Here is a 9,609-nt window from a genome sequence, read left to right on the forward strand (position 1 = left end):
ATTTTATTCAGAGCAGTCACTAAGGCACCAGGTTCAACCAAGGAGTCTCCAGCTCTTCTCCTTGTACTGCCAAGGGACACAAGGGAGTACAGCACCGTGCGTCACCCTGTTGTAGGATGCTGTGTCTTCTCAAGACCTTGTGCTATCACAAAAGGCAAACAAGGAAGAAGTAGTTTGCCTTCTGGGATTCTCTGCTGGTGTTGTCCCTGAAGCCCTCTACAGCAAGACTGCAAAGATGAACATTCTCCCCTTTACTGGTGTTCCCAGATGTGCCTTTACATCTGTTAACATTTTAGATAAAAAATTAGATTTACCAATCTAATTTGATTCTAGTGAAATTTTAGAGGCAATTAAGGGTTTGCTTTTTGGCTTTTTTTCATTTCCTCTCTAGTAGAGATCAGCAACTACAAAGACACTTTCATATTATCAGCTATACTTCTCAGATCACAGAATCATTAAGGTTGGAAAAGACATCCAATATCATTGAGTCCAACCCATGATTGAACACCACCTTGTCAAGTAGACCATGGCACTAAGTCCCATGTCCAGTCATTTCCTGAACACCCCCAGGGATGGTGACTCCACCACCTTCCTGGGTAGCCCATTCCAATGCTTAACCATCCTTTCAGTGAAGTTCTTCCTGATGTCCAACTGAACCTCCCCTAGGGCAGCTTGAGGCCATTTCCTCTAGTCCTGTCACTGGTTGCCTGGGAAAGAGGCCGATCCCCACCTGGCTACCTCCTCCTTTCAGGTAGTTGTAGAGAGCAATAAGGTCTCCCCTCAGCCTCCTTTTCTCCAGGCTAAACACCCCCAGCTCCTTAAGCCACTCCTCATAGGATTACTTTCCAGACCCTTCACCAGCTCTGTTGCCCTTCACTGGACTTTCTTGAACTGAGGGGCCCAGAACGGGACACAGGACTCGAGGTGCAGCCTCACGTGCTGGACTGAGCACCCTGTTAACAACACACCACCGGAGTGCAACACAGACGTCTCAGGTGGCTGCTGTCAGGGATGCAGGCTTACCCTCGCCCTGGGCTCCCCTCTTTAGCTCATAAATTGTGCTCCCCACTCTCCAGTGACATATTACGGTGCACATGGTGGAGATACAAGGAAAGCAGGGAATGGAGGTGGCACGTTTCTCTTCTCTTGAGGACAGTGTATGTTTGAAATGCGTCAGGATTTCTGAGTTAAAGCAGCATAATGAGATGTCAGGGAAGGCGAACAGAAGGGGAAAATTAAGGCAACAGATTTCCCTGGGAAACCCTGTTTTCCAGAAAAACCATTGGAGGAAAATGCTATTCTGATTAATGTTAATTTGTCCCTTTTTCTTTTTTTCTTTTTTTTTTTTTTTTATCTCCAAGGCAGGATATAGAGCAGAGCAGAGACCAGGGAAATGGCAGCCCCGTCACCGAGCCAGCGCTGCAGCAGAGCTGATGGAGTATCTAGGTCAGCGTGCAGCAGCAATTCTTTGCAGATGACTGAGATCTACAGAGCCAAAGGCCAGCCCTGGCAGTAGAGCCAAGGGCTCCTTTTGCAACTGAAGGGCGTAAAATCAGCTCCCCCTTTCAAGCAGCGTTCGCAGGAGGGAAGTCCAAGCCGCAGCCTCCATGAGCTGGAACTAACGCCCTTCGGCTCCGCTCACCCGTCCCTGCTCAGCGGAACACAGGCTGGGAAATCAGCGTTGCCATGGGATTCAGATACAAAAGGCCGAAAGATGTGGATGTCAATCAAGTACCCAGATATACAGGGAGGATATTTTCAGCCCTCAAACTAAAACTGATGTGGAAGCTCTTCTCTAAGAAACAACACTTTGCTTTCTCACGCATGAGAGCAATGTCGAATGTTACCCAAATTTTTTTATATTTTAAATGTCCTCACTTAGCTTTGAAGGTTTTCAAATTTCACACAGGCTTAAGGAAGAGCTCATGCACTCAAACACTTGGCTATTTTTTCCAAATATCCTGCTTGGCCTAATGAGAGGCATTGCCTCTGCTGACAGCCTTAGTGCCTTCAGAAGAGATACAGCTTTGGAAGCCAGCACACTGCCTACTGCGTGTGCACAGATCGTGTATCATGGGATCTTTCTCCTTTCTGCTTCTATGCCTCAACCCACTGGGACAGGGGCATGAAAGGATCAGTGCTTTCCCTATATATCATCCCTGAGCATCAATAAGACTGGCAGCTGTCTCTCAAGATTTGTGCTAAACTGTTCTTTAGAGGTTGATTCACAGAGCTACAGCCTTCAAAGTCAAGACACACTGTTAGATCATTCTGTTGGGTAGCAGAGGCCATCAGGATTTGTGCTGATTTTTGTTATGTTAAAACATATCCTTCAAAAAAAGACAGTCCACTCCTGATTTGATAGCCACAGAAGAGGGAAGATTTCCCTGTACTGACAGAAGTTTAGAAAGTCATTCATGAGGTTTATTCTCCCTTGTTGAAAACACCAGAAGAATTTTCCTGATAATCTTGATTCCTGACAGAAGAATACATCAAATTTTGTGCTTAGGAGCTAAACTGGTAAACTGTGATGCCAAACAGCTAACTAACCTGCCTTGCTTTCAGTAGGAATATTAGAAAAGGACAGTGCCAGATGAAATGTTCATGTTTCTAGAAAAAGGCAGCTGCTTCTGCATATGCTGAGAAAGGAGGGTGGATATTAACACAAGGATTTTGAGGCAGGAACTACCTATTACTGGTATTTTGGATGACAGCTATCACATTATAGGTGTTTATCTAATAATATTCACCCCAATACTGGCACGCTTTGTCTGAACTAGTCAGCCTAAGGCAGATCACTCCTTTGTTTCTGCCACAGCAGAACTTGCTAGAACAGCATTTTTAATTATGAACATTTCTGCTTAAATTCTTCATGTTCTGATGCTGGATAACTTTCTCTTTAAACTGGCATTACAGGGCAAAGGAAAAAAAGATCCAAAGTAGAAAACACTTAATTTAGTGAGTGAATAGTATTGCACTCTTTTTATGTGGGCACATATAAAGGTATAGCATTTTACAAGGCTTGATGATTCCCACCAGTCTCAGATCTGTCCATGCACTTTTCTCTTAGTCCATAGAGGTGACCCCATAAATCAAGTGCAGGGATGGTTGTGCACAGTCTGAGTGATGCAAACAGAGGCATGTTTTGAACAGCATATAATGCACATTTAATTGTATTTATTTAGTGGTTAAAAACAGATGTGACTTTTGCACTTTTTTCATTGTAGACATGTTACATGGAAAAACTGTCTGTCTATCACCGGATCCTGCATAGGCATATACTCACGAGGGGCTAGCAGAAAATAAGAAGGCAGGAAGAACCTCCTGTAATCTCTGTATGTTTTGCATCCTGCTGAAGCATCACATATCTGCTTACTAAGACAAAAATAAAGGCTATTATGTGTCCCAGACAGGTTTATTCAGAGTCTTGTGGAGTAGGGAGTATTGCAGTCCACATGATAAAACTGGTACCAAATGTTATTAATCAAAGGCTTGTAAAGAAGATGAAAGGAAAAGGGAACAAAACTGTCATTACCCACTATTTTGACTGTTGAATCTGGACTATTCATAGTAACACACCAACTGTATCTATCCAATTGCAGTAATGAGTGATAGATGACTACTTAGCAATTAGGTTTTCCTTCCCCACCTCTGAAATTAAGGTCATAACCTTTTCTATTTACTTTTGGGATGTGGTAAATTAGAGCTTTGGCTTCATTACAAAAATTAATTAAAATAGTCACACAATGGCACCATTCATGGCTGTGCTTGTCCCTCCCTGCAGTATGTCCTCATGTCAGCTCTCTTTGGTTTTAGTCCCAAATTCCAGTACGTGCTAGTCTGCCTGTATTATTTGGATCAATAGACTAGATTTTTCTTTTTGTCCATCTTCTTTGATTTATTGGAAGGGCTCCTCTTGTTTCTAATTCTTCTGGGCATTTTTTTTTTGCTATTTTTGTTTGTTTGTTTGTTTTTTAAGAAACTGTACAGTAGCAGGCTCTCACCATGATCTGATGTCCCCAAAATGCTTTCTGGCCACAGAGTTTGCCATTAGAACTGGCAAGCAGAACTTTAATTTGGACTCAGAGCAGAGACCTCAACCTAACAATCTCTCCTTACCGACATCTCAGGTGTCTAGGTCTGGAAAAGAGGATTAGTGTTCAAGTTGTTTTCATCAGAATTTCAAGAACTAAACATAATTAAAGAGATGGGGGGGGGGAGAAAGAGCCTGACTATTCCACACCTACATAGAGTTGGAAGTCTGCCCATTGAAATATGTTTTATTTCTTTTCTAAACCATTTCTTTGTGAATGTAATCCTTGTTTTAAAAGCTGGATTTACGAACTGGCAAAAAATAATGTTTTCTTTTATAGGAGAAAGTGTTGCATTATGTTTCACATGACCATGTCCTGAGATGGTTCAACACACTGAGTTCTGCATGTACCAATAAATACAGATCTCAGAGACTTCAGGAATAGTGATTTAGTAAAAATTATTGCTTGATGGGAAGTACAGATGAACTCAGATTCTTTTTATATAACACCTAAAGGGAAAGATGGCTGACAAAGGCTTGGACTAATATCCGTGCTGGAGATAGAGCCCAACAGGCAACTTTGATATATATGTGTAATTATACTGAAGTCAAAGGTAATGTTGCTATAAAGATGAGAACATGAGATATTTGCAAAAGTGAGACCTACTATAGGCTTTATTTCTTCAGAGCATTTAAGCATGTATGTAACTGCAAGTATAACCTGTTTTTTTTTTCTCTTTCTGCTTGACTACTACTTGGAAATTTTATCCAAGTTAATTTAGGGCATGACTTCAAGTTGCATCAGTTGAGCACCTTTAAAATGTGAAGCTAAGGCCTGGTTTTGTGAAGTGAATGTGTCCACACCAGAACTTGACATAAGGTACTGAAGTCAGACTGAAAGAGGGTTCAGATCAACAGTTCTGTTTATAAACCTGTGTTGGCTGTAGATGAGAAACAAGAAGGTATCTACTGGGGAACGAGCATGGGAATGGTTATACAGGCTGCCCCTTCTTTGTGAAACACAAAGAGGAAGGGTCCTCCTCTGGGACAAAATCATCTTGTAGCCTTAGTTTTCAGCCAAATCAGGACCCTGAGTGACCCATCACATGGCTGCCTGAGCTCCGGTGCTGGTGACAGGGATGCTGCAGGGAGGGAGCTGTGGCTGAACAGTGAATGTGGAAATACACTGTTGGTGCCACTCCAGACCTGCGTGGGATGAAAGCGCCCACATAACCTTGTCCATGGGAACCCCCTCGGACATTTACTGAGGCTAATCGTGGAAGAGTTTTAAGAGCAGTGTTGCTTGGAGGGAGGTGATAGACCTCAGCTCCTTTTGTGATCTACCAGCCTGAGATGGTACATGTGAACAAGAACATATCACCTGCCCCCTACTTTAAAATGTGGCCTCTCTGCAAACCCCTTGATATGACACACAAACCCCGATTCTCAGATTTCGTGGCTTGTGCACAGAGATACCTAGGGGCAGCTTCCCTATTTGTTGGTGAGGAGGGTAGTGGAAGACTACTTTAGTCCCTGAAAAATAAGCATCTCGTCCTCTATGTGTCCTGAATAAATTACATCCCATGTTGAACTTTGCTGAAAATGCCTTTTTTTTGCCTTCTGAGAAAAGCCGAAAATGAGACTGCATTGATATTTTACTGCAGAGTTGTTGCCTGTAGGTAGGCTTTAGATGGAGCTGTTCTATGGAAATCAATCCTGGTAAAGCAATAACAGCTGTTATTTTGCCAGCAAGCAGCAAGCAGAAACGATTGCAGAGGTACCCCCACTACAGTAATGCTACTTGGTAATTTAAAAACAATTTGGGACATAGAAATAACCCAGATAAAGCTGGAGAACCACAACATTGTTATTTCTCCTGTTCTGAAACTGCAATACTGTAAGCATATGCTTATGAAAAAAGGGGAATTCTCCTTCACCAGGTCCCCACCTCCATGTATGGCCAGTGAACAATATAATACAGATTTTTCACTAGTGATAGGGAAGGGTCACTATCTAATATTTGTAATGCTATTGAGACAACTGTCTCAAATGGATTAATCAATTCCTTTTGTCATCTTTCTGGCTTTGTTGCCTGTTATCGTACCTTTCTCTCCAATTAGGCATTGCAAAGTGAGCTTATCTGCTTTCATAGACAGAGCAGGATTGTACCCTGTGAGCACCTCGAGGACTGGAGCATATCGTGTCAGGGACTCCACCCCTTGGAAGCTCTTGGGCTCTTTTTTCTCAATCTATAAAGAAGAAAACACCATCATCCTTCAAAATATAAATCGTTATTAGAAAGCCTCAAATGGGGACAGATTACTGGTTTCGTTAAAAAAAAAAGTATACATATGCTACTTGAGTTTATTAATATAGTTTATGAAGGCTCAAGGATGAAAGATTCTGTAGCAATATAATGGAGTATTATAATATTAATTTGCATCAATTTCTTAAAGAGATAATTCAATTAAATAGTTCAGCCTTTAGCAACCTATTCTTTTAAAATCATATCTCTTTTTGAACTGTCAACCACTTGAAGGAACAGCCCTTGATTCTTTCTTGATTGTATGCTAGATGAGGCAATTTTTCCTTGGGGAATAACATTAGCTAAATTAGGAACACTGTAATTTAAAGGTGATTAAGTACCTTTTGTGATTGTTGTTCTACGACTTCAATCTGATAACATTTAAGTGCATGTGTAATCTAGTCTTCCACGGGGCTACTCACATTCATAAGTGGGCTTAAATCTTTATAAGATCAGGACCTAAATAAGCACCACAGTTAAACCTTTTACAGCACATTGACAGAGGATATATTTGTTCTGATTGCAATAGCATTTCACACTTGGGCTTGGTGCATAAACACTAGGAATGCTTTTAAAAATTGGGATTTTCATTTTACAGAAGGAGAAAGCAAGGCACAGAAATTTGAATGGATATATTCTGGTCATGAGGCAAGTTCGCTGGCAGACTTGGGAACACGCTGTGGACTTCTGACCCTCATGGATTTGTGTCCTGCTTCACTCCGTCTGTACTTTGTGCCTTGGTGCTCAGCGTGGGGGAGCAGCAGGAACAATCCAGGCCAGACAAAGTGACCAAGTCATTGCTCAACCTGCCCACTTACCTCTGGAGAAATTCTTTCTTAAGCATAAACCTACTTGGGGTTTCAGTGGAATAGGCTTTTTGTCAGCAGAGCACCCAACGTGTTGAAGGATGTCAGAACACGGGCTACTATTGTGAAGTTGACAAATTTTAAGGTTGACATCTGTTGGGGGCTACTGAGTAAGATGCACCCATTGTCAAGAAGTGGTGCTGGCATTTGCCCATGAATCAGGATATTTTACAGAATGTCATCACTTGGTAATGAAATGCTCCCTGGTAACGATGGCTCATGAACACAAAAATAGCCTTTGCCCATAATAAAGTTTTGCAAATAATGCTTGCAGGAAGTGATTTGCTAGGAATCAATCAAGCAGATCCCAGAAAAAATGTGACAGATGGTAACCCGACATTACCACAACATCACCAAACTACTTCTTACTCACACTTTAAACAACCATTTGGACTCAGGTCTTCAAAGAAAAATGTTAACTCTCACTCTACAGCTGGTTGAAGCTGAATTGTCATCCTGCAAAAAATTCTATCCTTAGAAGTCACTAAAAGGCAGAACAAAATTAAAAGTCTGAAATGTCCTTCAAAGTAAAAGAAAAAAAAAATTCTGTTATCAATATCCTATTTTGATGCCTTCAGGCTATCTGTCCTTGCTTTATTTTTAGCTGTGTTAGGTTATGAACAAACAAAAATTTTAAAACATAAAAATAACACAATCTTTATTCAAAGTTATAAATGCAATTTATAAATTTAACAAAATAGATTCGAAATAAAAAATACAGGAAAGAACAAATACTTTCCTGTTTGCGCTTTGATTTTTGAATGTAAAAGTGTGTTGAAATCATCACATCTCCATTTTGCATGGCCTAACACCTTCTGACAGAAAAATATTCCACCTGAACAGTTTTGATAAGGTCTCTCTAGGTTGTGACCGGGTGCACTTGAGTTACAGTGATTTAGCAAGTTACTCATCATAATCAGTGACATGGACAGTTTCTCCTTTCAAATTTGCAAGGTAAAACCGATTATTTTACATTATATGCCTAATTTACTTGTTACAATTTATTGAGGCTTGAAATTACTACTTCATTTATTTGGCTGTATACCTGCATGCTCTTTCATCACTGTATGAAGACTTGTTGCTTACTACAGAGAAGTTAGCTCTATTAACTAAAGCATTAATGCAGTCCTTAAACAACAGCTTTTCTTTATAGGAGGTTTTTCACCCTCCTCTCTCATGTGCATTGTGCACTCCACAACCTTTTACACTGAAATTTCTCATTCCCAGAAAGGAGGTTAGCCAAGTCGCTGTTTGCCCTAAAACAAGGATCATCCCAGAAAGAGTGGCTGAAGAAAGCAAAGTAGGCCACCAACTTTCCCTGCTGAATTGCTGGCTGTGACTCTGTCCCAGGGGAACGCTGTCATGCTGGTTATGTGACAGCACCAGAAGCTCTGTATGAGATGGGCAGGTGTCGCTATTACAAGCCTCTGGGGACGTTTGCTGGACCTGTTTATGGGAGTGAGGGTCATGCAGAGCTCCAAAATGAATCGCCTGGTCAGACCTGTGCAGGGTTTTCCTCTCCAAAGTAGAGGGAAACTGCTGCCCCAGCCTGTGCTGCCACGGCCCTGCTGGAGACAGGGCACCTGTCCAGCCTTTTCCCTCAGTGATAAATTAACACGCAATATTAATTTATGCATGTACCCAGGTACTGTCTGAAATGAAGCAAAATATGCTGGCATGCACACTGACTCTTCTCAGGCAGAGTTTATAAGATAGATTTTAATCTTAATAACTCAAATTTCCAAACTGCCCTCTCAGTCATGGCCGTTCACATATCGCTGTGTGTACGTAAAGACAGACCCCTCACACCCCTTTAACGTCTAAGGCTGATTCTTCCATAGGTACACGTTCCTGGTTCTACAAGTGGTTCTTACTAAACCACAAAGCAACACAGCCTGTTTTCCTGGGTGTGCAGCTTCCCGGGGCTGGGCGGCAGCAGGACCTTTGGAGCTCTGCTCCCCAAAACAGCGGGGCACTGCTCCATTTATGCCAACGGGGGTCTCGGGGACCCTCGGTGCTGCTCCTGTTCCGCTGTTACACGTGTAGGGTGAGCCACTGACTGCCTACGTGCAGAAACAGAGGATTTCGACCAAATGTTTCGCAAAATTTGGCACAGTTAATGTGCAAACTGAATTACTTTAAAACCCCACATTTTATACAACCCACTCTCACACCCTTGGGTATCGTCTGGCATGTGTGGGACAGGATGAGGGAACAGCCGCACAGCCGCTGCCGGCTGTACAACCCAGGGTGTTGCTTTGCTGAGGGCTCTCAGCTCGGTATCGGGGGTGTCGAGGCAGATGCTTTTCACCAGCAGAGACGAATTTCGGCCATTTCGGCGAAGAAAACCGCTTCTTCGCCGAGCCGAAGACACGCAGTCGGCGCCTGCCCCGAAGTAGGGACCA

The 9,609-nt window shown here is 42.3% G+C and overlaps 1 protein-coding gene across 1 annotated transcript in view; it reads left to right on the forward strand.

Annotated features, from left to right (window-relative positions):
• The first annotated feature begins 9,582 nt into the window (after positions 1–9,582).
• Positions 9,583–9,609, forward strand: part of MTSS1 (MTSS I-BAR domain containing 1) — a 124,578-nt gene continuing 124,551 nt past the window's right edge. The window contains exon 1 of the mRNA XM_018076908.2: positions 9,583–9,599. The gene's annotated coding sequence lies outside the window, so the exon portion shown is untranslated. The remainder of the gene's footprint in view (positions 9,600–9,609) is intronic.

This window comes from Manacus vitellinus, unplaced genomic scaffold (genome assembly GCF_001715985.3).
Source record: "Manacus vitellinus isolate BGI_N305 unplaced genomic scaffold, ASM171598v3 scaffold_1_pilon, whole genome shotgun sequence".
Classification (NCBI taxonomy): Eukaryota; Metazoa; Chordata; class Aves; order Passeriformes; family Pipridae; genus Manacus; species Manacus vitellinus.